Source organism: Lithobates pipiens, unplaced genomic scaffold (assembly GCF_037356315.1).
Source record: "Lithobates pipiens isolate NorthernLeopardFrog02 unplaced genomic scaffold, aLitPip1_a1.2 Scaffold_35, whole genome shotgun sequence".
Lineage (NCBI taxonomy): Eukaryota > Metazoa > Chordata > Amphibia > Anura > Ranidae > Lithobates > Lithobates pipiens.
The window spans coordinates 9,407,437-9,433,471 of NW_027507811.1; the positions used below are offsets into that span (position 1 = coordinate 9,407,437).

The 26,035-nt window shown below is 47.4% G+C and overlaps 2 protein-coding genes across 4 annotated transcripts in view; one reads left to right on the plus strand and one right to left on the minus strand.

The window, feature by feature from the left end:
- LOC143955900 (uncharacterized) overlaps nt 1–26,035 on the minus strand; it is a 184,872-nt gene that overhangs the window by 112,207 nt on the left and 46,630 nt on the right. The gene's annotated exons all lie outside the window — the stretch shown is intronic.
- The window catches only part of LOC143955741 (uncharacterized), a 48,227-nt gene that overhangs the window by 8,323 nt on the left and 13,869 nt on the right, over nt 1–26,035 (plus strand). The window contains exon 1 of one of the 2 annotated variants that reach the window (XM_077465861.1): nt 14,003–14,082. The exons of the other annotated variant lie outside the window; for it this stretch is intronic. The gene's annotated coding sequence lies outside the window, so the exon portion shown is untranslated. Of the gene's footprint in view, nt 1–14,002; nt 14,083–26,035 lie in introns of those variants that run through there. 2 annotated transcript variants of the gene reach the window in all.

Consider the following 26,035-nt stretch of genomic DNA (forward strand, 5'->3'; position numbering starts at 1 on the left):
AATATTACTTATTATGGGTGAAGAAAAGGGGAGATCAGACTCCATGACAGGATTGGCCATTTCAGTGGGTCACCGGCAGCTTAATTTGTATGCAGAGAGCCACCTGCTGGCTGAATGTGGAAAATATTCAACGTTTCATATTTACCTGATTAAAACTGTAAAACACATTTTATATTTAATATAAACCAAATAAAGATGACATTTTTATGTTCCTAAAATCATGATATTATTTGTAAATTGACTGATAAAAGTTGGCCTTCAGATTTGTATTATGAAATGTTCTTTTCTTTTTGTTGTAGGCCTAACCAATGTATGCCTAACTTTTATATTATCTATGGAGATAGGGGGTGTGGTAAATGGGAGTGATATTGTGATATCTATGGAAAGAGGGAGCAAATTCTAAAAGAAAGAAAAAGATCCCATTTAACAGAAAAAGTAGCTCAAGTATTGGGTTGTGGTCAGGCAGGCCAGTCAGGTTTCTCCACCCCAAACTCGCTCATCCATGTCTTTATGGACATTGCTTTTCTGCACTGGTCCAAATCATTTGGTGGAGGGGGGATTATGGTGTGGGGGTTGTTTTTCAGTTAGGCTTGGCTCCCTTAGTTCTAGTCAGGGCTTTTTTTTCAGGGGGAACTTGGTGGCACTCAGTTCCACCACCCCTGGCTCAGACCATTGGGGGGGGGGGGGGTCTGCTCACCACAATCACTTGTAAACACAGAAGTCCTCTGAGGGGGGATTATGTGGGGGGTTGTTTTTCAGCGGTTGGGCTTGGCTCCCTTATTTCTAATCAGGGCTTTTTTTTCAGGGGGAACTTGGTGGCACTCAGTTCCACCACCCCTGGCTCAGACCATTGGGGGGGGGGGGGGGGTCTGCTCACCACAATCACTTGTAAACACAGAAGTCCTGTTTCTGTGTTTACAAGTGACAGCTCTACACTCTGTGTGTAACACCCCTGAACTCTGCACTCGTATGTAATGCAACCTTGGTATTTAATGCCCCTTTAAGACCCTCCTACTGTTCGTAAAATTTGACTGACCACACCCACTATTTGATGTGATTTTGGGGTTTTGGGGGGGTCGTGGTTGAGTTCCAGCACCTATTGTTTGAGGGGAAAAAAAAGCCCTGGTTCTAGTCAAAGGAACTCTTAAGCCATTAGCATACCAAGACATTTTGCACAATTTCATGCTCTCAAATTTGTGGGAACAGTTTGGGGACGGCCCCTTCCTGTTCCAACATGACTTTGCACAAAGCAAGGTCCATAAAGACGTGGGTGAGCGAGTTTGGGGTGGAAGACCTTGGCTGGCCTGCACAGAGTCCTGATCTCAACCTGATAGTACACCTTTGGGATGAATTAGAGCGGTGACTGCAAGCCAGACCTTTGCGTCCAACATCAGTGCCTGACCTCACAAATACGCTTCTGGAAGAATGGTCAAACATTCCCCATAGACACACTCCTAAACCTTGTGGACGGCCTTCCCAGAAGAGTTGAAGATGTTATAGCTGGAAAGGGCGGAGCCAACTCGAAATTGAACCCTACAAACTAAGGCTGGGATGCCATTAAAGTTCATGTGCGTGTAAAGGCAGGTGTCCCAATACTTTTGGTAATATTGTGTATACCTAACTTTTATTTTATCTATGGCAGTGATTCTCAACCAGGGTTCTTCCAGAGGTTGTAGGGGTTCCTTGGGCATTGGGCAATTTCTGCCTCTCAGAGAAGTTCCCGCTCACACCATTGATCTATTAACCACTTTCAGCCCCGGACCATTTTGCTGGCCAAAGACCAGACCACTTTTTGCGATTTGGCACTGCGTCGCTTTAACTGCCAATTGCGCGGTCGTGGCGACGTGGCTCCCGAACAAAATTGACGTCCTTTTTTCCCCACAAATAGAGCTTTCTTTTGGTGGTATTTGATCACCTCTGCGGTTTTTATTTTTTGCGCTATAAACAAAAATAGAGCGACAATTTTGAAAAAAACGCATTATTTTTTACTTTTTGTTATAATAAAAACCCCCAAAAATATATAAAAAACATTTTTATTCCCTCAATTTAGGCCGATACGTATTCTTCTACATATTTTTGGTAAAAAAAAAAAAAAATCGCAATAAGCGATTATTGATTGGTTTGCGCAAAAGTTATAGCGTTTACAAAATAGGGGATAGTTCTATGGCATTTTTATTCATAATTTCTTTTTTTTTTTACTAGTAATGGCGGCGATCAGCGATTTGTATTGTGACTGCGACATTGCGGCGGACACATTGGAAATTTTTGACACATTTTTGGGACCATTGTCATTTATACAGCAATCACTGCTATACAAATGCACTGATTTCTGTGTAAATGACACTGGCAGTGAAGGGGGTTAACCAGTGGGTGGCAGTGTAGGGGTTAAGTGTTCCTAGGGGTGTGTTACTAACTGTGGGGGGGTTGGGCTTTCATTTAGTGAACACTGATCTCTGCTCCAATCACATGGAGCAGAGATCAGCATCACTAGTTGCTAGGCAGAACGGGCTAGATGCTGTTTACAATGGCATTTCTCCATTCAGCCGCCCCGTGAGACGATCGTGGGTATGCCCGCGGTGATCGAGTCCGCGGGACCCCCGCGACCGGACTCACGGGGGCCCCGACCGGCACGGGTGGCATTAAAGATTGGACGTAGCTGTACGCCAATATGCCTGCCCGTGCCATTCTGCCAACGTACATCGGTGTGCGCCGGTCGGGAACCGGTTAAGCTATCTGTAAGGAGGTAATTCATCCCAATGACCACAAGTGTAAGGAGCATTCTTCCCGCCAACCATCGCACTAATGTATCATGAGTTGTAGATTTCAAATTTTTAGCAGGGGGGTTCCGCGAGACCGGAGAACTATTTCAAGGGTTCCTCTGTGTTGAGAAGGTTGAGAAAGGCTGATCTATGGGGATAGGGGGTGTGTTATATGGGAGTGCTCTATGGGGGAGAGGGAGCAAATTCCGAAAGAAAGAGACCCCATTTAACGGAAAAAAGTAGCTCAAGTATTGACTGAAGAGCTAACATTTTATCGGTCCAACTGATCCAAAACACGGCGGCAAGGCTGATAACAGGGAAAAAACCCTGGGAATCCATCTCTCCTTCACTGAGGAGCTTACATTGGCTAACCGTAAAAAAATCGGATCACGTTCAAGACCCTTTGCCGCACCCACAAATGCGTGCATAGAGAAGCTCCGCAATACCTAATGGAGAAAATAAATCATTACACACCAAACCGCAGTCTTCCATCAGCCAACAAAAACCTCCTCCTCGTGCCCAAAGCCCGGTATAAATCCAAGGGGGATCGGAGATTCGCTGTCCAAGGGCCTCGGGCTATGGAATGCTCTACCAATCAACATCCGCCTGGAAGAAAATCACCTGGCTTTTAGGAAAAAACTCAAGACCTTCCTCTTTTAGCAGATGATCAAAGCTCGCCACAGCGCCTAGAGGCGATTCAGTTCGCATTGTGCGCTATACAAGCATTTCATTCATTCATTCATTCGGTGGTGTGCGAGGCTTTAGGTACACCACTATCTCAGAGAGAAATAGTGGTTGGCTGTTTAACTGAGAAGTGTTGACTACAATGAAGGAGACATGATCTAGTGGATTTTTCGAAGAAACTTGTTCAAATAAGATGGAGTTGGACCGAGCCTATGGCTGCTTCTTGTGTCGGAAGCGGAACCTTAGTATCCTCGCTGTTATGAAGTGAGATAGCATACTGTTAAGCTATGATAGACAGTGAACCTCATGAAGTACCCACTTGGTGAAGAGGGAACCCCGTGTATGCAAACCTTGGTTGGACTAGGGCAGTGGTGGCGAACCTTGGCACCCCAGATGTTTTGGAACCATATTTCCCATGATGCTCATGCACTCTGTAGTGTAGTTGAGCTTCATGGGAAATGTAGTTCCAAAACATCTGGGGTGCCGAGGTTCGCCATCACTGGACTAGGGGATGATGGTGGATAGGGAAATTGGAAGCCTGTCCTGTGATCGCGCTCAAGTCATCAGATCCGGTGCAGTGAGTATCCCCAGTCAGCGTGACGTGAGGACCGGGAGTATGGTGATCTTCATGGGAAATGTAGTTCCAAAACATCTGGGGTGCCGAGGTTCGCCATCACTGGACTAGGGGATGATGGTGGATAGGGAAATTGGAAGCCTGTCCTGTGATCGCGCTCAAGTCATCAGATCCGGTGCAGTGAGTATCCCCAGTCAGAGTGACGTGAGGACTGGGAGTATGGTGATCTTCATGGGAAATGTAGTTCCAAAACATCTGGGGTGCCAAGGTTTGCCACCACTGGACTAGGGGATGATGGTGGATAGGGAAATTGGAAGCCTGTCCTGTGATCGCGCTCAAGTCATCAGATCCGGTGCAGTGAGTATCCCCAGTCAGATTGACGTGAGGACCGGGAGTATGGTGATCTTCATGGGAAATGTAGTTCCAAAACATCTGGGGTGCCAAGGTTCGCCACCACTGGACTAGGGGATGATGGTGGATAGGGAAATTGGAAGCAGTGAGTATCCCCAGTCAGAGTGACGTGAGGACCGGGAGTATGGTGATCTTCATGGGAAATGTAGTTCCAAAACATCTGGGGTGCCAAGGTTCGCCACCACTGGACTAGGGGATGATGGTGGATAGGGAAATTGGAAGCCTGTCCTGTGATCGCGCTCAAGTCATCAGATCCGGTGCAGTGAGTATCCCCAGTCAGAGTGACGTGAGGACCGGGAGTATGGTGAGAGTGTGATAATGCTGAATAAACTCTTGTCTGAGGCACATCATACGTGCAAGTGCAAATAAGCGTGTTTAGGTGGCTACGGACTGACCATGTGGACTGAGTTATGCCTGAACAACGAGCCTCTGTACTTTTGGGTGGCTCCTGGCGCAAGTGGAAGGCAGGGAATGTTCTGTGCCTGGGACCCGCCTATAAGTCTATCGAGAGTAAGCCCTTGTACACACGGTTGGGGATTCCAATTGAATGTGTCCGATCGGACCGTTTTGTCGGATATTCTGACTGTGTGTGGTCTACATCGGATACTCCGACGGACCAAGTTTTCCAACTTGTTGGTAAAATTTTCCGACAAAATGCTCCGATCGGACATACTCCGATCATGTGTAGAGAATTCCGATCGGACAAAGTGCCACGCATGCTCAGATCAAATTCCTACATCAAAGCTATTGGCTACTAGCCTGAACGTAGTCCCGTCGTAACGAAATAACGCTGGGGTCCAGCCTCCCTCCTGTGTTCTATAAAAGGGAAAAGGTCCAGATCCTGGAGGAGGAGGGTTCCGGGGGAACATTTGGGGAAACTCATGGGGAACCTACAGTATACTAAAGACTCGCTGGGACCTGTGGTCTGTTATGGTCCTCCATGGCTTTATCCTCCGAGACAGACAAAGGGTAAACCTGGCCACGAGGGTCATTTGTGCAATCCATACGACCGGTGTGGAGGCAAACTGCCAATTGCTCAGAAAAAAACCTGGATATGGAATTCTTCATTAGAGCGGCGCCAAGTTTAGACTATTCTCTGGGAGACGTTGCCCATGCAGGTAACATGGGGCAGCCACGTATAGATTTACTTAGGGAAACGACATTACTGCATGTTAAACATTTTCTACCAAAAGCTCAGATACGTTTTTTTTTTAACTTTCCATTTCCTTTTCGACCATCCCTTTCCTTACTCTGGTATGATGGAGGTGGCAGCAGCCTCAAGGTCTGAGCATCGGGCAAAGCTTTTATGTGTGAAGGTTGTAGCGCCTAGACACCTGTTTTCCTTGAAAGTTGTTTTAACTGCTCAAGGCCTGGTCTGAATTTACTCAAAGGATGCATGTGGGGTCCTGACGTCTCTTCACACCGGGGGTGTAAATAACACATTGGGGGTCTGTGAAACATCACTGCAACGCAAGGTTAGTCTGAGCGTCTTAGCCCTTGTACACGCGGTCGGAGATTCCGACAACCAAATCTGTCGGATTAAATCCGGAAGAGGTCCGGGAGTGATGTTGCATACACACAGTCGGACTAAGTTGTCATTTGTAAGGACTTAAGCCCCCCTAGATGCGTATCCGTAACCTCCCACCCATGACAGACACCCGCCTCCAAAACCTGATCCCCACCTTTAATAAACCACGGACAAGGTATAGAGTAAATGGCCAACTGGCCTTAATTTATTAACAAAAATATATATAGTTTAATAAAATACCATAAATAACTTTCAAAAATGTAAACATTCCCAGCCTTTAAACGGGTCATGGGTACCAGCATAACAACACACTGGTCACTGCGAACGACTTCCCACTTTTGACCTCTTGACCTCCAGACGGTATCCCCTGTCTCGGAGGCTATACCCAAACCATCGCAGTGACCTACCCCTTTTAACCCTTCCAGGTTAACAACTCTTAACCCGAAAGTACATTAACCACCCCCATCCCATGGATGGGTACAACAGTCTTTTCTACCTGGAAAAACCTCCCCTTTCCTACCCAAAAATCCCCAAGCGCCGCCTGCAGCTCCACCCGTCTAACCCCCAACCTAACACACTTGACATAAACCAGGGAGGGTGGGTGGGAATCGCTTCCTCCTCCACTCTCCGAGTGAAAGCATGGTACGCCGCTATCGCGTACCATGCCGTAGCTCCGCCCCTTACCTCCGCCTGACCCCACGTCTTAAAGCGGCCTCTCCCGGGCAGCTAATTAAAACGGCGACAGGGCTGTCCTGCACCTGTCATGCCGTCCTTCCGCTGACCCCCCTTTGGGGGGGGGGTATGGCTGCAGAACTCTCTTTACGACGGGACTACGTTCAGGCTAGTAGCCAATAGCTTTGGCCTAGGAATTTGATCTGAGCATGCGTGGCACTTTGTCTGTCGGAGTAGGCTACACATGATCGAAATATGTCCGATCGGAGCATTTTGTCGGAAGTTGGAAAAGTTGGTCCGTTGGATACTCCGACGGAAACAGTCCGATGCAGACCACACACAGTCAGAATATCCGACAAAACGCTAGGACACATTCAGACGGAATCTCCGACCATGTGTACAAGGGCTAAGAGAAGAAGAAGTTGCTATGGGTAACCGCAAATGGGAACAACAACCAGTTGTTGGTGGGGTACCTAGTTAGGTGACGGGTTCTTCAGTAGTGAGGGGGTTTTGGTGTTTTCCGACTCCCTTCCTAGCTGTCTGTCTCAGTTGGTCACCTGGAGTAGAACAGCATTACGGAGATCTATGGCCTGGTCACCTGAGAATGAGGCCCGCTCTAAGTGCACAGCGGGACCCCATTCTTTTACTGGGAGTGAGGTAGAGGTATGCTAACTGATGGAGTAAGCATAGGATTCGCATGCTCCTCCTAATGCAACACATACACCTAAACAAGTGTGTAGCACAAGGAACAACATCATCTGGCGGGACTCTGCATATAACACTACACACCAGTTTCTCATTTCTAAGTTGGGGGACTGCCTTAATGTTTGGCTCTTCACATAACCTGGTCTTGTGCATTGGTAAGCACACCTTCAGCAAGATGTTACCCCTGTGCTAATATGAGTTGCCCCAGACACCACCTGGTGTAGGTCAAAGAACCCACCTCAGGGGTATTGCTTTTATGTGACCCAGAATTTGGTGCCCAACAAGAAACAGGAAGCATGGAGGAAAGGTCCATCATCATCACCCACCTACTACCCCCCACCTTACAGGATGGCTATGTTTATCCTCCATGGACCCACTGTAGATAGGAACATAGCTACCCTCTCTTGCTCACTTCCCAGATGGACTATGGACCATGGGATGTGTAGTGTGCATAGAGCAGTGTACATGACCACAACTAAGCCCTTGTACACACGGTCGGAGATTCCGACAACCAAATCCGTCGGATTTTGTCCGACGGATTTTGTCCGCAACTGTTGCATACACACGGTCGGACAAAGTTGTCGGAAAATCCGACGTGATGACATTATTTCATTACGACGGGACTACGTTCAGGCTAGTAGCCAATAGCTTTGGTGTAGGAATTTGATCTGAGCTTGCGTGGCACTTTGTCCGATCGGAATTCTCTACACATGATCGGAGTATGTCCGATCGGAGCATTTTGTCAGAAAATTTTACCAACAAGTTGGAAAACTTGGCCCGTCGGATACTCCGACGGAAACAGTCCGATGTAGACCACACACAGTCGGAATATCCGACAAAACGGTCCGATCGGACACGTTTCGTCGGAATCTCTGACCGTGTGTACAAGGGCTTACTCTTGATAGACTTATAGGCGGGTCCCAGGCACAGAACAGTCCCTGCCTTCCACTTGCACCAGGGGCCATTTTTAGAAATCAGTAAACTAAAGTCAAAACATAGCCAGGGTGCGGTAGCCAATGCGGGTAGTCAGAACAAGCCAGGAAATTTAGGAAGCCAGAGATGAGCGTAGTCGGAGGCAGCAGACAGGATCAGGAACCAGAAGGGACGTCAGCCAGGCAAGTCTTAGCCCTTGTACACACGGTCGGAGATTCTGACGGAATGTTTCCTATCGGACCATCTTGTCGGATATTCCGACTGTGTGTGGTCTGCATCGGACTGTTTTCCGTCGGAATATCCGATGGACCAACTTTTCCAACTTGCCGGTAAAATTTTCCGACAAAATGCTCTGATCGGACATACTCCGATCATGTTTAGCCTACTCCGACGGACAAAGTGCCACGCATGCTCAGATCAAATTCCTAGACCAAAGCTATTGGTTACTAGCCTGAACGTAGTCCCGTCGTAACGAAATAACATCATCACGTTATGTACAATCGGATTTTCCGACAACTTAGTCCGACTTTGTGTATGCAACATCACTTCCGGACCTCTTCCGGGAATTAATCCGTCGGAATAACTCTGAGGCCGCGTACACACGCGCGGACTGTTCGCCCAACTTTGTCCGTCCAACAGTTTCGGCAAACAGTCCGCTCAAATTTAGCATGGACGGACATGGCCACACACGACGGACGAACAGTTTGCTGAAACCGTGCGCGATGACGTGAACGGCACGTACGACGGGACGAAAAATACGACGTCCTATACACTGCAATGCAACCTTCCGACGTGGAAATCCTTTCTGAGCATGCGCGAGACTTAGTTGGCCGAACAAGCCTACACACGAGCGAACAGTCCGCTGAAACCTTGTTTCAGCGGACAGTTTTTCGGAATTTCCGTAAGACCTTGTTCGGCCAACTGTCCGCTGAAACTGTCCGCTGAAGCCCCACACACGAGCGGACTGTCCGCCCAAACACTGTTCAGCGGACAAGGTTGGGCGAACAGTCCGCGCGTGTGTACGCGGCCTGACGGATTTGGTTGTCGGAATCTCCGACCGTGTGTGCAAGGGCTTAAACAGGAACAGAGCAGAGAGTCTCCAGAGTTTGAGAAAGGTGAAGGTACAGAGGAAAATTGTTGTGGCAATGCGTCAGCCCTTACATTCTTAGTACTGGGTAAGAATGAGACAATGTAATGTTGACAGAAAAAGAGCCCATCGCGCCCTTCTGGGAGATGAGCGTTTTGCCGTAGACAAGAAAGTGAGATTCTCGTGGTCAGTCAAAACGAGGACCAGCACAGTGGTACCTTCGAGAAGATGCCTCCATTCTTCAAGACCTAAAATGATAGCTAACAATTCTCTGTCCCCAATCTCGGAAATTGCATTCGGCAGGAGACAATTTCTCTGCGTTCTTTTTTTTTTTCTAAGTCAAAGAGATTTTTATTGAGACAAATACCAAATACAAAAACGGTATGCTATTACATGAGTCATTTCACCATCTCCATATTTTTAGGATTCTCGCAAAGTACGCTCATCCTGTGGGATACGTGTTTTAATCGCGATGCGATTGAGACCCCTATAATCGATACAAGGTCTCACTTCACCACTCTTCTTTTTCACAAAGAAGAAGAAGAAGCCAGCACCAGCAGGAGACAAGGATTTGCTGATGAACCCTCGAGAAAGTGCATCGGCAACATAGTCCTCCATGGCTTTATCCTCCAAAACAGACAAAGGGTAAACCTGGCCACGAGGGTCATTTGGGCAATCATACAACCGGCGTGGAAGCAAACTACCGACTTGACCTTTGTCAAAGACATCGCTAAAGTTGTGTTACTCCTCTGGCAAGGAGGTGGTGCACTAGACTTTAGCCACTTAGATGTTTTAGTGCATTGTGGCAACCAGGAAAGAACCTCAGCACGAAGCCAATCAAAAGATTGCATCTATAACCAAGAATAACCACTGGGAAATGAGGTGAGGAAATGACTTGGAATTGGATTATCTCATAGCGAAGAGCCCCTACGGCCATGGTCAACGGAGCAGTCTCATGAGTCACATGGACAGGCTGTAGAGGCAGGCATGTACTAGCCATTGGGACTACTGGGAGTTTCCCGGTGGGCCGATGGCTCAGTGGGCCACTCTGATGTAAGGGGGCTGGTGATGGGCCACTCTGATGTAAGGGGGTGCTGATGGGACACTCTGATGTAAGGGGGTGCTGATGGGACACTCTGATGTAAGGGGGTGCTGATGGGACACTCTGATGTAAGGGGGTGCTGATGGGACACTCTGATATAAGGGGGTGCTGATGGGACACTCTGATGTAAGGGGGCTGGTAATGGGACCCTCTGATGTAAGGGGTGCTGATGGGACCCTCTGTTGTAAGGGGGCTGGTGATGGGACACTCTGTTGTAAGGGGGCTGGTGATGGGACACTCTGATGTAAGGGGGCTGGTGATGGGACACTCTGATGTAAGGGGGTGCTGATGGGACACTCTGATGTAAGGGGGTGCTGATGGGACACTCTGATGTAAGGGGGTGCTGATGGGACACTCTGATGTAAGGGGGTGCTGATGGGACACTCTGATGTAAGGGGGCTGGTAATGGGACCCTCTGATGTAAGGGGGCTGGTAATGGGACCCTCTGATGTAAGGGGTGCTGATGGGACACTCTGTTGTAAGGGGGCTGGTGATGGGACACTCTGATGTAAGGGAGTGCTGATGGGACACTCTGTTGTAAGGGGGCTGGTGATGGGACACTCTGATGTAAGGGGTGCTGATGGGACACTCAAAATGTAAGTGGGCTGGTCTGGTCTATGTGGCTTAATAAGATCCTAACCCCCCCCCCCTACTATCGCTATGTGGCTTAATAAGATCCTAACCTCCCCTACTATCGCTATGTGGCTTAATAAGATCCTAACTCCCCCTATTATCGCTATGTGGCTTAATAAGATCCTAACCCCCCCCCCTACTATCACTATGTGGCTTAATAAGATCCTAACCCCCCCCCCCCTACTATCGCTATGTGGCTTAATAAGATCCTAATCCCCCTACTATCGCTATGTGGCTTAATAAGTTCCTAACCCCCCTACTATCGCTATGTGGCTTAATAAGATCCTAACCCCCCCCCCCTACTATCGCTATGTGGCTTAAGAAGTTCCTAACCCCCCCTACTATCGCTATGTGGCTTAATAAGATCCTAACCCCCCCCTACTATCGCTATGTGGCTTAATAAGATCCTAACCCCCCTATTATCGCTAAGTGGCTTAATAAGATCCTAATCCCCCCTTACTATCGCTATGTGGCTTAATAAGATCCTAACCCCCCCTACTATCGCTATGTGGCTTGATACGATCCTAACCCCCCCCCCCCCCTTACTATCGCTATGTGGCTTAATAAGGTCAGGAATATTAATGCAATGGAGGACCTAGTGCACCCCTCCCAGGACAGAAGAGGACAATATATTAAAACATGGTCGCCCTGGGTGGAATTTGTATGTTCGGATGAAGGGAAATTACTTTTGGAGAGTTTATTGCGAGAGGGAGGTGACCCCCGATCCCTTCTCCGGAAGTTGTTGCATGTTCGTGGCCCTCTGTGTGGGGAGGGGAAGAGGAGGGGGAGGGGAATTTAAATAGGGGGGTTAGAGGCTTCCCTTTTATTTACATTTTTCGGGGGAAAGGGGAAAAAGGGGGGAGGGGGAGATAGCCGTTGGTGTGGTTAGGGTGCATTAATCTGCCATATAACATTAGGTAATTATGAAATTGGTGGATTTGACATTTATTTTGTGGCATATTGAATTTGATTATGTATTCAATGGATCCTTGGAATCTTTGTTTAAATAAAAAAAAAAGTAAGAAAATGTAGTAAAAATAACACCTTTTGATATAATGGTAAAAACAGTACAAATCAGTAAATGTAGTCAAAACAAACCCAGGGTACGGTAGCCAAAAGCGGGTAGTCAGAACAAGCCAGTAAATATGAAGCCAGAGATCAGCATAGTTGGAGGCAGCAGACCGGATCAGGAACCAGAAGGGACGTCAGCCAGGCAAGTCTTCATCAGGACTGCAGCAGAGGGTCTCCAGATATGTTTGACCAAGGCGAAGGCACGGAAGGAATGAACCAGGCAGTTTAAATAGCCAGAACTGACGAGCAGGAAATGATCACCAGGTGAGCCACTGTGGATGAGCCCAGCCCTGACAAGGAGGAAGAAAAAATAGTAAATGGGTAGCGGTGACATTTTGGACAAAGTGTCATTTGTGTGTAAACGTAGTTTTTGCCTCAGAAGGGTAATGGGGTTCTGAGGGTTAATTGCGTAGGTTAACTTTGACATCAGTTTGGCTGGGCTGTGTTAGAGTTCTGCCTGGTCATGTGTACGGTGAGGGGCACGTGAGGCCAGAACCAGGCCTGGTTGGACGTTTTGGGTATCAGCTTCCTCGGAGCCAATCAGTGGGAGTGCCGGGCCCCGCTGAGGAGTCTGGGGAAGGGTACTTAAGATGTTGAGATCACGTGTTCCGTGTGGTTCGTTGGTGAGGCCCTAGCGGTCTGTTCCTGATTCTGGACCGGGGTAGCCCCGCGAGGGGTCCTGGTCACGGGAGCGTTCGTCGCTCCGCAACATGCTTCGGTTGGTTAACCCCAATAGACCCGCCTGGTCTGGGGTGGGGATCCGTCCGTTCCCGAGTCTCGGAACCGGCTGGTCCAAGGCGCAATAACTGAGGGAGGATTCAAGGCGTCTGGGTGTGCTCTCGGCTTGGAGGGGCACCGCAGCTTGTGTAAGTGACCGGGGGAGGACTCTTCGGTGGAAGGCCAACAAGCTGGCATCCTGAGAAGTGCCTGGTTACTGAGTTGTGAAGGACATTGATGAATCCACACTTTTTCCAGTATAGTTAAGGAGACGGAGAACGTTCCAGGTACTGAGGAAAAAGGTTCCTGTTCACTTTCAGTTACAACTTGTTCAAGGTCGGAGATTTCACAAGTTTTGGGTCAAAGCGCTGGCTGCCATAATCTCTGGCTAGAGATCTGTGGCTATTCTCTGGGTGGTAATAGAGATTTTGTTATACCTGCAGTTCAAGGAGCCCGAGTTTTTTCACCCTTGCCCTCTGTTCCCATACGAGACTGTGTTTGTTGGACGTTACTCCTGCAAATAAGAACCTTTCAAAAGGACTTTATTGGTGTCAGCTTCCAAAGTTGTTGGGTGCTAACCATGGGAACCCCTAGACGTGGAAGAACAAGCCAAGCGGAGGTAGCCGGTAAGCCCAAAAAGTTAAGGCCGCCCTGCCAAGGGTTATGGCCGCTACAAATGATTTCATGAAAAACAGATTGCAGAGCTATTACCTAATGGATGTGGATAGAGTTGCCACCTCATCCCTCCAAACCTGAAAGCATCTGAATTACACAGGCTCTGAGGCTAATTTAATGCAAATAAGGCACCACGTGAGTTTAATTACCACCTTAATCGGCCACAGAGCCCGTGTAATTCGTATATGTTCAGGTTTAAAGGGGTGAGGTGGCAACCCTAGATGTGTATAGATTTTTTTTATTTTTTTTTAGGGGAATAAAACAATTGTTTAGTGTAACTCTGAGGCAATACAATGTCCCCTTTCGCACTTTTCTGTTTTTGTTGACAGTCTCCATGACTAAGGGCCGCGCATTCACACTACGCTACGAGGCGTTTCTTGGGGCTCCACAAGATGGGGCCCTCACGTAAACAGAGTCTCTATGATACCTACAAACAGGAAGTGATGTCAGGTACAGACAGGAAGTTCCGGGTGAGAGGTGAGTTGGGAGGAAGTGGAGAGGAGACATTGCTGGAACTTGGCAGTAGAGGAGGTAATAAGATCTTATTTTCTATTTACACCCCATAATCCGCCCCGTCATGTTCCGTCCTCTTCCTCCATAGTCACTGTGACGTCTTTTATCTCCAGCAGATGATGATACACGCATATATAGTGCGGAAACCTAGATTAACCCCTTGTGGGGGCAGAACATTCCCCCAACTTACCGGGCCGGAACATTCTCTCCACGTTGGAGATGTGTCGCCTTTCCCACCAATCACCTTCTCACCTCATCAGTCTAGACCAGTGATGGCGGAACCTTGGCACCCCCAGATGTTTTGGAACTACGTTTCCCATGGTGCTCCGGCACTCAGCAGTGAAGTTGACCATCATGGGAAATGTCGTCCCAAAACACCCGGGGGTGCCAAGGTTCGCCACCACTGGTCTATATTAACGGATTATATGACTTATATTAGTGGCGGGGGATGGGAGGTTTATTTGGATGTAAAAGGACTCTTCTTCGGTTTTTTCTTTGCCGGGAGATTCAAAGTTGGGTAGAAATAAACAGCTCAACTTAGGGTTGCCACCTCATCCCTTTAAACCCGAACACATATGAATTACACGGGTTCTGAGACTAATTTTAATGCAGATGAGGCACCGAGTGAGCTCAATTACCACCTTAATCAGCCACAGAACCCGTGTTATTAATATGTGTTTGGGTTTAAAGGGATGAGGTGGCCACCCTAAGCTCAACACAAAACAGAATTTACATAGAAAATGAAGGGACATACCGCTGGGGGGGGGGGGTTCGCACCAGGTAAAGGCACTCTGGGGGTGCTGGCGAGTTGCCCGTATCGCTCCTTGAGTTTTAGTAAAACGGGCAGAAGTGACAGTAGGTCTTGTGTTTATAGGCATTGCCGCACAGCATCTGTCTGGCAGAAGGTGGCAGTTGAGATCCAAGAGGAGGCTCCTCCTCACTCCAACGCAGGACATTCCTCACTCTCAACTGTCACCAATCAACAAGGAGATCTGCACTAAGGGGTGTCTGTACTGAGGGGCTAGACCTGGAGAGAGGGGGTGTCTGTACTGAGGGGCTAGACCTGGAGAGAGGGGGTGTCTGTACTGAGGGGGGTTAGACCTGGAGAGAGGGGGTGTCTGTACTGAGGGGCTAGACCTGGAGAGAGGGGGTGTCTGTACTGAGGGGGGTTAGACCTGGAGAGAGGGGGTGTCTGTACTGAGGGGCTAGACCTGGAGAGAGGGGGTGTCTGTACTGAGGGGCTAGACCTGGAGAGAGAGGGTGTCTGTACTGAGGGGGGTTAGACCTGGAGAGAGGGGGTGTCTGTACTGAGGGGGGTTAGACCTGGAGAGAGGGGGTGTCTGTACTGAGGGGGGTTAGACCTGCAGAGAGGGGGTGTCTGTACTGAGGGGGGTTAGACCTGGAGAGAGGGGGTGTCTGTACTGAGGGGGGTTAGACCTGGAGAGAGGGGGTGTCTGTACTGAGGGGGGTTAGACCTGTAGAGAGGGGGTGTCTGTACTGGGGGGCTAGACCTGGAGAGAGGGGGTGTCTGTACTGGGGGGCTAGACCTGGAGAGAGGGGGTGTCTGTACTGGGGGGCTAGACCTGGAGAGAGGGGGTGTCTGTACTGAGGGGCTAGACCTGGAGAGAGGGGGTGTCTGTACTGAGGGGCTAGACCTGGAGAGAGGGGGTGTCTGTACTGAGGGGCTAGACCTGGAGAGAGGGGGTGTCTGTACTGAGGGGCTAGACCTGGAGAGAGGGGCTGTCTGTACTGAGGGGCTAGACCTGGAGAGAGGGGCTGTCTGTACTGAGGGGCTAGACCTGGAGAGAGGGGGTGTCTGTACTGAGGGGGGTTAGACCTGGAGAGAGGGGGTGTCTGTACTGAGGGGGGTTAGACCCGGAGAGATGGGGTGTCTGTACTGAGAGGATAGGCTGGGAGGGGGTGTTTGTACTGAGGGGCTAGACCTGGAGAGAGGGGGTGTCTGTACTGAGGGGGGTTAGACCTGGAGAGAGGGGGTGTCTGTACTGGGGGGCTAGACCTGGAGAGAGGGGGTGTCTGTACTGAGGGGCTAGACGTGGAGAGAGGGGGTGTCTGTACTGAGGGGCTAGACCTGGGGAGAGGGGGTGTCTGTACTGAGGGGCTAGACCTGGAGAGAGGGGGTGTCTGTACTGAGGGGCTAGACCTGGAGAGAGGGGGTGTCTGTACTGAGGGGCTAGACCTGGAGAGAGGGGGTGTCTGTACTGAGGGGGGTTAGACCTGGAGAGAGGGGGTGTCTGTACTGAGGGGGGTTAGACCTGGAGAGAGGGGGTGTCTGTACTGAGGGGGGTTAGACCTGGAGAGAGGGGGTGTCTGTACTGAGGGGGGTTAGACCTGGAGAGATGGGGTGTCTGTACTGAGAGGATAGGCTGGGAGGGGGTGTTTGTACTGAGGGGCTAGACCTGGAGAGAGGGGGTGTATGTACTGTGGAACTATGCTGGGAGGGGGTGTCTGTACTGGAGGGTTAGACCCGGAGAGAGGGGGTGTCTGTACTGAGGGGTTAGACTTGGAGAGAGGGGGTGTCTGTACTGAGGGGTTAGACTTGGAGAGAGGGGGTGCCTGTACTGAGGGGTTAGACTTGGAGAGAGGGGGTGCCTGTACTGAGGGGTTAGACTCTGAGAGAGGGGGTGTCTGTACTGAGGGGTTAGACTTGGACAGAGGGGGTGCCTGTACTGAGGGGTTAGACTCTGAGAGAGGGGGTGTCTGTACTGAGGGGTTAGACTTGGAGAGAGGGGGTGCCTGTACTGAGGGGTTAGACTTGGAGAGAGGGGGTGCCTGTACTGAGGGGTTAGACTCTGAGGGAGGGGGTGACTGTACTGAGGGGTTAGACTTGGAGAGAGGGGGTGTCTGTACTGAGGGGTTAGACTTGGAGAGAGGGGGTGCCTGTACTGAGGGGTTAGACTCGGAGAGAGGGGGTGTCTGTACTGAGGGGTTAGATTTGGAGAGAGGGGGTGCCTGTACTGAGGGGTTAGACTCTGAGAGAGGGGGTGCCTGTACTGAGGGGTTAGACTCTGAGAGAGGGGGTGTCTGTACTGAGGGGTTAGACTCGGAGAGAGGGGGTGCCTGTACTGAGGGGTTAGATTTGGAGAGAGGGGGTGCCTGTACTGAGGGGTTAGACTCGGAGAGAGGGGGTGCCTGTACTGAGGGGTTAGATTTGGAGAGAGGGGGTGCCTGTACTGAGGGGTTAGACTCTGAGAGAGGGGGTGTCTGTACTGAGGGGTTAGATTTGGAGAGAGGGGGTGTCTTTACTGGAGAGTGTCCATATTATGAGGCGTCTGTACTGAGGGGTTAGGTAAAAGGGCGGGTCTGTACTTGGAAATCTGTACTGAGGGGCTATGCTATGGGGGGGGGGGGATGGTATTGAGGGTCTATACTAGAGCTGCCACGACGAGTCGATGTAATCGATTACGTCGACTACAAAAATACATTGACGTGCGTGCTGGGCGTCGATGCGTCACAGTGGCAGTGCTTAGTATCTACCGCTGCCCTCCGTGCCGCCGTCCCCCTCTCTTCTCCTCACTCTCCTCTCCCCCTCTGTGCCGCCGTCCCCCTCTCCTCTCCTCCTCCATGCCGCCGTCCCTAGGGGTGCAACGGATTGTCACCGATCCATAATCCGAACGGGTCACCCCGCTCGGATCGGCACATGCCGCCATCCACGGAGCGCTCCGTGGTCTCGGCCTTAGGAGAGGCCGCGGCTTCGGCCTAGCTCCGAAGCGCCGGCCATCTTTCTACACCCAGGCGTTTACAATGTGATCGCTCCGACAGAGCGATCACTTGTAAACAAACCGGCGTCATGACACGACGCCGGTTTCTCTCTCCCCTCTCTGTACTGATCTGTGCAGTGGAGCGGAGAGGTCAGATGGAAGCAGCCGTCCCGTTATACCCAACCCAATACTCTGCCAGCCCGATAAAATACAATACTCTGCCAGCCAATGCCATACAATACTCTTCCATACAATACTCTGCCAGCCAATACAATACAATACTCTGCCAGCCAATACTCTGCCAGCCAATACTCTGCAATACAATACAATACTCTGCCAGCCAATGCCATACAATACAATACTCTGCCAGCCAATGCCATATAATACTCTGCCAGCCAATGCCATACAATACTCTTCCATACAATACTCTGCCAGCCAGTGCAATACAATACTCTGCCAGCCAATGCAATACAATACTCTGCCAGCCAATGCCATACAATACAATACTCTGCCAGCCAATGCCATACAATATTCTGCCAGCCAATGCCATACAATACTCTTCCATACAATACTCTGCCAGCCAATGCAATACAATACTCTGCCAGCCAATGCCATACAATACAATACTCTGCCAGCCAATGCCATACAATACTCTGCCAGCCAATGCAATACAATCCTCTGCCAGCCAATGCCATACAATACTCTGCCAGCCAATGCCATACAATACAATACTCTGCCAGCCAATGCAATACAATACTCTGCCAGCCAATGCCATACAATACAATACTCTGCCAGCCAATGCAATACAATACTCTGCCAGCCAATGCCATACAATACAATACTCTGCCAGCCAATACAATACAATACTCTGCCAGCCAATACTCTCAAGGTTATCCAAAGGATTAATTAGCTAATCAAAAAAAAAAAACCCACTAGATTCATTAAAAAATAAAAATAAAAAAATAATCGGATAGTCGTTGACTAATCGAAAAAATAATCGATAGATTAGTCGACAGACAAATTAATCGTTAGTCATTAATCATTAATCGGACCGCCGCTGAAGACGTCTATGACGAAACGCGTCTGACGGAACCACGCACACTACGTTACTTCCGGGCCGGTTTGAATGGTGGAGCGCAGATGACACGCACGCAACGCATCCACTGAGCGAACCCTGGAGTATTTTAACATATGCTATGAAGGCGAAATACATGGCCCTACCCTAAGGGGAATCTACAATTGCAGTTTGCACACGGGATAGTACTGGAATTTAAAGGTCACCTACAACTAAGAAAGGCTCACTAACCAAAATGAACTACTTGAGTTTTCCTATAGTGAAGTGTGACCGTAAGTAAGAACTGAGCCTGATCCCTTTGTGCAGCTTTTTATTATTTTTTACATTTTTTTATTTTTATATATTTTTTTTTTCTTTTATTTTTTCATTTTTATGGTTAAAAATGTATTTCTATATCTCCCAACTCATATCTTGATCTGCTTGTGGGCTCTCTGATTTTTCTGATGGTCACTGAGCCACGGATGTTATAGAAAGTGGGAGTCCTGGACTATATTTTCTTATATACATATATATGCTATACGTAGCTTGTTTTGATATATATATATATTTTTTTATATTTTTATACATTTTTGTGGAAATAAACAGTTTTTTTGCCTAAATCGGGGGTTGACAAATTTGTTTGGAATCTAGGAGCCAGCTAAAAAAAGTTAGGAGCCAGGTCCGTGACGGCGATCCGGACCTGTCCCTGGCCTGACATGGAGACGAGTGAGGGGCAGATGCCCCCCAGCCCCCCGCCTGTCTCCAAGTCATTGCCCATAGCTCTTAGAATTTTTTTAAACATCGCCTATGGAGATTTTAAAGGGTAAAAGTTTGTCGCCATTCCATGAGCGGGCGCAATTTTGAAGTATGTCATGTTGGGTATCGATTTACTCGACGTAACATTATCTTTCACAATATAAAAAAAAATTGGAATAACTTTACTGTTGTCTTATTTTTTTATTAAATACATTTTCCCCAAAAAAAGTGCGCTTGTAAGTCCGCTGTGCAAATACGGTGTGACAGACAGTATTGCAACGACCACCATTTTATTCTCTAGGTTGTTAGAATAAAATATATATATAATGTTTAGGGGTTCTGAGTAAAGGGAAGGAGATGGAGCTTCCCCTGCCTGCCAGCCTGTTAGCATTGCTGGTTGTAATTCCAACGGCCACCACAAGAGGGCGCCAGATTCCAGAAGGAACCATAGGATCGTAGAAGGCCTCAAAGCCGGGGGCTCAATTACCGGCCGCTGGCGGCGCAGCCCGACGCGATCACGCCGCGGGGGGTCCACGGTGACAGGATACCCCCAGCTGTGATGCCCCAGGCGCCAGGTCGCTAATTCTAGTCGCAAATGCGACCTGGCGCCCGGGTTTTGTCGAGCCCTGGTGTAAACACAGTCCCCACATATGTCCCCATAACACATATGTCCCCAAAACATACATGTCCCCATATAATAAAAACACATGTCCCTAATAATAAAAACATGTCCCCCACATATGTCCCACTAAAATCACATGTCCCAATGATTATCTGCACACATATGTACGTGATCACCTGCACACATCTGTACATGATCATTTGCGTACATATGTCCGTGATCACACAAACCAATTATTATACACTTAACGGAATTTTTTTTTTTACCAAAAACATGTAGCAGAATACATTTTGGCTTAAATTTATGACAAAATTTGATTTTATTGGATTTCTTTTAAAATAGAAAAAAGAAAATATTGTTGTTTTTTTTCCAAATTTCCGCTTTTTTTTGCGCTTATATCGCAAAAAAAAATAAAAAACGGAGTCGTGAATAAATACCGCCAAAATAAAGCTCTATTTGTGCGAACGAAATGATAAAAATTTCATTTGGGTACAGCGTAGCACGACCGCACAATTGTCACTGAAAGCGCGAGAGCGATGAAAGCTGAAAATTGGGCTGGGAAGGAAGGGGGGGCGAAAGTGCCCTGTATTGTAGTGGTTAATAAGAGGACGTTGGTATCGGCCTTGTTAATATACTAGTACCGTATGTTGACAACACCAGTAGCAACGTCCCCGCAGATTGTCTCAAGCTTTTAATCTTTTTTCTAATCATAATGAGCTCACCCCATACTGTTTACTTTGAAAGCACTATGGTCTGTGCGCCATACTGACTAAAAGGGGGCGTGTGCATTTCCTCTTGTGAATGCCCTCCCCTTTTAATGTATGTCATTTCCTGTGATGTCATTCCCTGTGATGTCATTTTCTGTACTAAGGGAGTGCCTGCCTGTTGGGGGCAGGACTTCCTGTTTTGTCATTCTTTGGGAGATAATAAAAGTCGAGGTTGTGCCCCCCGGGGGGGGGGGGGGGGGGGGCAGAAGCATGGAACTGAGAACGTAGAAGGATGATTGAGTCTGTTCATTGGGCTGAATGTGTTGGGAGGTAACCTAAAGCATTATATCATTAAGACGGAAATAGGTGCTTATTGGAAGCACAGCAGTAGATGGGGCTGTGTGGATAGCATAGCAGCTGAATTACCACGACAAAAACGGAACCCCCCATCTGGATGTGAAGGATTACATGGACGAGGAGCCGGAATTTTAACAGGCTGATTAAAGGCGAATTGCCCCAGCTGGGGTGCATCTTTCTGGTGAGTGGGGAACCTTGTGGGGGGAGCACGGGAGTCCATTTTGAAGGGTATACAGCAAGCAGGAAAGTCACCTTATGAATATAATTTTTGGACTTGCATAATAGAAGATTGTTCAACAATGGACATTTAATTTATTAATTTAATTTTTGTGGTTCTTGGTTTTTGGTTATATATATTTTTTTGGTTTTTGGTTATATATATATTTTTTTGGTTATATATATTTTTTTGGGGTTTTTTGTTATATATATATTTTTTTGGTTATATATATTTTTTTTTTTTGTTTTTGGTTATATATATTTTTTTTTTGGTTATATATATATTTTTTTTGGTTATATATATATTTTTTTGGTTATATATATATATTTTTTTGGTTTTTGGTTATATATATTTTTTTGGGTTATATATATATATATTTTTTTGGTTATATATATATATATTTTTGGTTTTTGGTTATATATATTTTTTTGGGTTTTTGGTTATAGATATTTTTTTTGGTTTTTGGTTATATATATTTTTGGGGGTTTTTGGTTATATATATATTTTTTTGGTTATATATATATTTTTTTGGTTTTTGGTTATATATATATTTTTTTTGGTTTTTGGTTATATTTATATTTTTTTGGTTATATATATTTTTTTTTTTTGGGTTATATATATTTTTTGGGGTTTTTGGTTATATATATATTTTTTTGGTTATATATATATTTTTTGGTTTTTGGTTATATATATATATATATATATATATATTTTTTTTTTTTGGTTATATATATATATTTTTTTTTGGTTATATATATTTTTTACACTTATCCAAACATTTTTATATTTTGGATTTTTTTTTTCATTTTTTCTTTTTTTTCCTTTTTATATATAGACTTTTGATCTGTAATATACATTTACACTTTGTGGTAGGATTTTTGGCCTATGATTTCTAGGTCTTTTCTATATACACCTCAATCTAGGGTGTGGTGCCTGTTTGTTTTGTGCTTTTTTCTTCTTGTTTTCAGACCTTTTTTTTTTTATTTTATTTTTTCTAGATTCTGACTATTTTCTATTTTTTTAATCATTTTATTTATTTTTCAGTCTTATGCCGGCCATACACGGTTCGAATTTCGAAAGAATTTTCTTTCGAAAATCGTATCTAAGAATTTTCGTATGAATTTCGCACCATTAGTGGCGGCTGCAGCAACAGCCGATTTTCGTGCGGAAATAAAATTTGAGGAATCGGACATGTTGGAAATTTTTAGAAAAACGAACGATTTTCTAATCAATGATGGGAGAATCGTGCGAGAAACGTAATAAGAAAAGAAAATGTGCGGAGATAAAAGAAAATTTACAGAGAGAAAAGAAGATTCCCAGCCAAGAAAATTCTTTTCTGTAGCAACATGAGGTGAAATTGAAGGCTTGGTCGGCCGAATTTCGAAAATCAATGGTGGCATCATCGGATCACAAAAAAAAAACGAATTTTCTGATTTTGAAAAGAAAATTCGTTCGAAATTCGACCGTGTATGGCCTGCATTACTCAATATATTTTTTTGTGGTTGGGTATTTCACTAGGAAGATTTTGGAGCCTATGTGTCAGGTCACCTAGAGCCCAGGTGACAGATGCACACTGTAGGGTTTAGGGGTGCACCGCAAGGTTGTGTTCCCTACGGCTGACTGCTGCAGACGGGGGGGGGCAGATCCCACTGGGGGTTAGAGCGTAAGATTCCCTGGGGCGTGGAGTCTAAGAGCCAGCAGGTGTTCACCAGAGCCTCGAGTGGTGAGGATGGACTTGGCTGCAACTGGCTCCCCAGGGTCCCCCAGCTCACACCCACAGTAGGCAACAGGAGGATAGGGATGGTGAGAGACAAAGCCAAGGTCGGGGCCACAAGCAGACAAGAATAGTCGGGGACACGCCAAAGGGTCAGGATCACAGGTAAACAGGGATAGTCAAGGACACGCCAAAAGGTCACAAGAATAGTCGGGGACACGCCAAAGGGTCAGGATCACAGGCAAACAGGGATAGTCAAGGACACGCCAAAAGGTCAGGATCACAGGCAAACAAGGATAGTCAAGGACACGCCAAAAGGTCAGGATCACAGGCAAGCAGGGATAGTCAAGGACACGCCAAAAGGTCAGGATCACAGGCAAACAGGGATAGTCAAGGACACGCCAAAGTCGATAATGGAAACCAGTAGCAGAGCACACGAGGTCACAAGAATAGTCGGGGACACGCCAAAGGGTCAGGATCACAGGCAAACAGGGATAGTCGGGGACACGCCAAAGGGTCAGGATCACAGGCAAACAAGGATAGTCAAGGACACGCCAAAAGGTCAGGATCACAGGCAAACAGGGATAGTCAAGGACACGCCAAAAGGTCAGGATCACAGGCAAACAAGGATAGTCAAGGACACGCCAAAAGGTCAGGATCACAGGCAAACAGGGATAGTCAAGGACACGCCAAAAGGTCAGGATCACAGGCAAACAGGGATAGTCAAGGACACGCCAAAGTCGATAATGGAAACCAGTAGCAGAGCACACGAGGTCACAAGAATAGTCGGGGACACGCCAAAGGGTCAAGATCACAGGCAAACAGGGATAGTCAAGGACACGCCAAAAGGTCAGGATCACAGGCAAACAGGGATAGTCAAGGACACGCCAAAGTGGATAATGGAAACCAGTAGCAGAGCACACGAGGTCACAAGAATAGTCGGGGACACGCCAAAGGGTCAGGATCACAGGCAAACAGGGATAGTCAAGGACCTCGCCAAAAGGTCAGGATCACAGGCAAACAGGGATAGTCGGGGACACGCCAAAGGGTCAGGATCACAGGCAAACAGGGATAGTCGGGGACACGCCAAAGGGTCAGGATCACAGGCAAACAGGGATAGTCAAGGACCTCGCCAAAAGGTCAGGATCACAGGCAAACAGGGATAGTCAAGGACACGCCAAAGTCGATAATGGAAACCAGTAGCAGAGCACATGGCAGGAACCAGGAAGCTAACACACAAAGAATACACAATGGTTGATCAGCACTGAGGCCCACAGTGCACAGGTTAATATAGGGCTCCCTGATAGGGCCTGGGGTGGAGCCATGCTTAGAGGAGAGGTTATAAAAACCACCAGGTGGAAGTGGCTGGCCTCTTAGTCTGAACACATGAGGGGAGGTAAGCAAACAGGAAGATCACTGCATAACCATGACACTATGTTTACAATAATTTGCACTTTATAATTCTGATTCACTGCGGATAGAGGCACACGCATTTTGTATGTTTGATTTAATCTGTTACACATGTGCACTTTAGGAGTAGATTTGCCTATACGTGAGGGTGAGATGTCGCTGGATGAGTTCACATGCACCAACATCTATGCTTTTTCTGACATAAGTTGCATGTGAGCACCATATCCACATATTTCTATATATTTTTGCACATAAGCACCCTTTTGGAAGCTGAGGTCTAGGTCCTTCTGATACAAGTGCGTATTATTTCCGGACCAGGCCACATCCAACATTATTTATGCCCCAGACGACGCCACTTTTGACGAAACGTACGTAGGGTGGTCTTGACGTGCTTGACGCAAATCACGTGACGTTTGGGGCGTTCGCTTTGCCCGGCCGGCTTTTCTTAACGCTGATTTGACCTTTATGTTTGTGAGTACGTTTTTTATTATGGAAGAAAAAGATTTTGGTTTACGGTTTTACGCTATGGGAGTCTTTGCTTGCCTTTTTATGAATGGTCCAACCACGTGAAAAACGAGGTGATGTCCCTGTGTGATGACCCCCTAAGATTTCTGATATCAAATGCCTTTCTGATTCTGGGATTTGGTAAGCGTGCGTTTTTTACCATTTATCAGCGCGGTGTTGGTGAAGGAAATTCTCTCTTTTGTACCCGCATAGGATTGTACCCGCATGGGATTGTACCCCCATAGGATTGTACCCGCATAGGATTGTACCCGCATAGGATTGTACCCCCATAGGATTGTACCCGCATAGGATTGTACCCGCATAGGATTGTACCCGCATAGGATTGTACCCCCATAGGATTGTACCCCCATAGGATTGTATCCGCATAGGATTGTACCCCGATAGGATTGTACCCCGATAGGATTGTACCCGCATAGGATTGTACCCGCATAGGATTGTACCCCCATAGGATTGTACCCCCATAGGATTGTACCCGCATAGGATTGTACCCCCATAGGATTGTACCCGCATAGGATTGTACACGCATAGGATTGTACCCCGATAGGATTGTACCCGCATAGGATTGTACTCCCATAGGATTGTACCCCCATAGGATTGTACCCGCATAGGATTGTACCCGCATAGGATTGTACCCCCATAGGATTGTACCCCCATAGGATTGTACCCGCATAGGATTGTACCCCCATAGGATTGTACCCCCATAGGATTGTACCCCGATAGGATTGTACCCCGATAGGATTGTACCCGCATAGGATTGTACCCCCATAGGATTGTACCCGCATAGGATTGTACCCGCATAGGATTTCTTGAGAAGAAACACTGGTTATTGGACTGTTATGCCCACGATTACATCTTGATGAAGAACTGTTTTCTTATATATAATTTTTGAG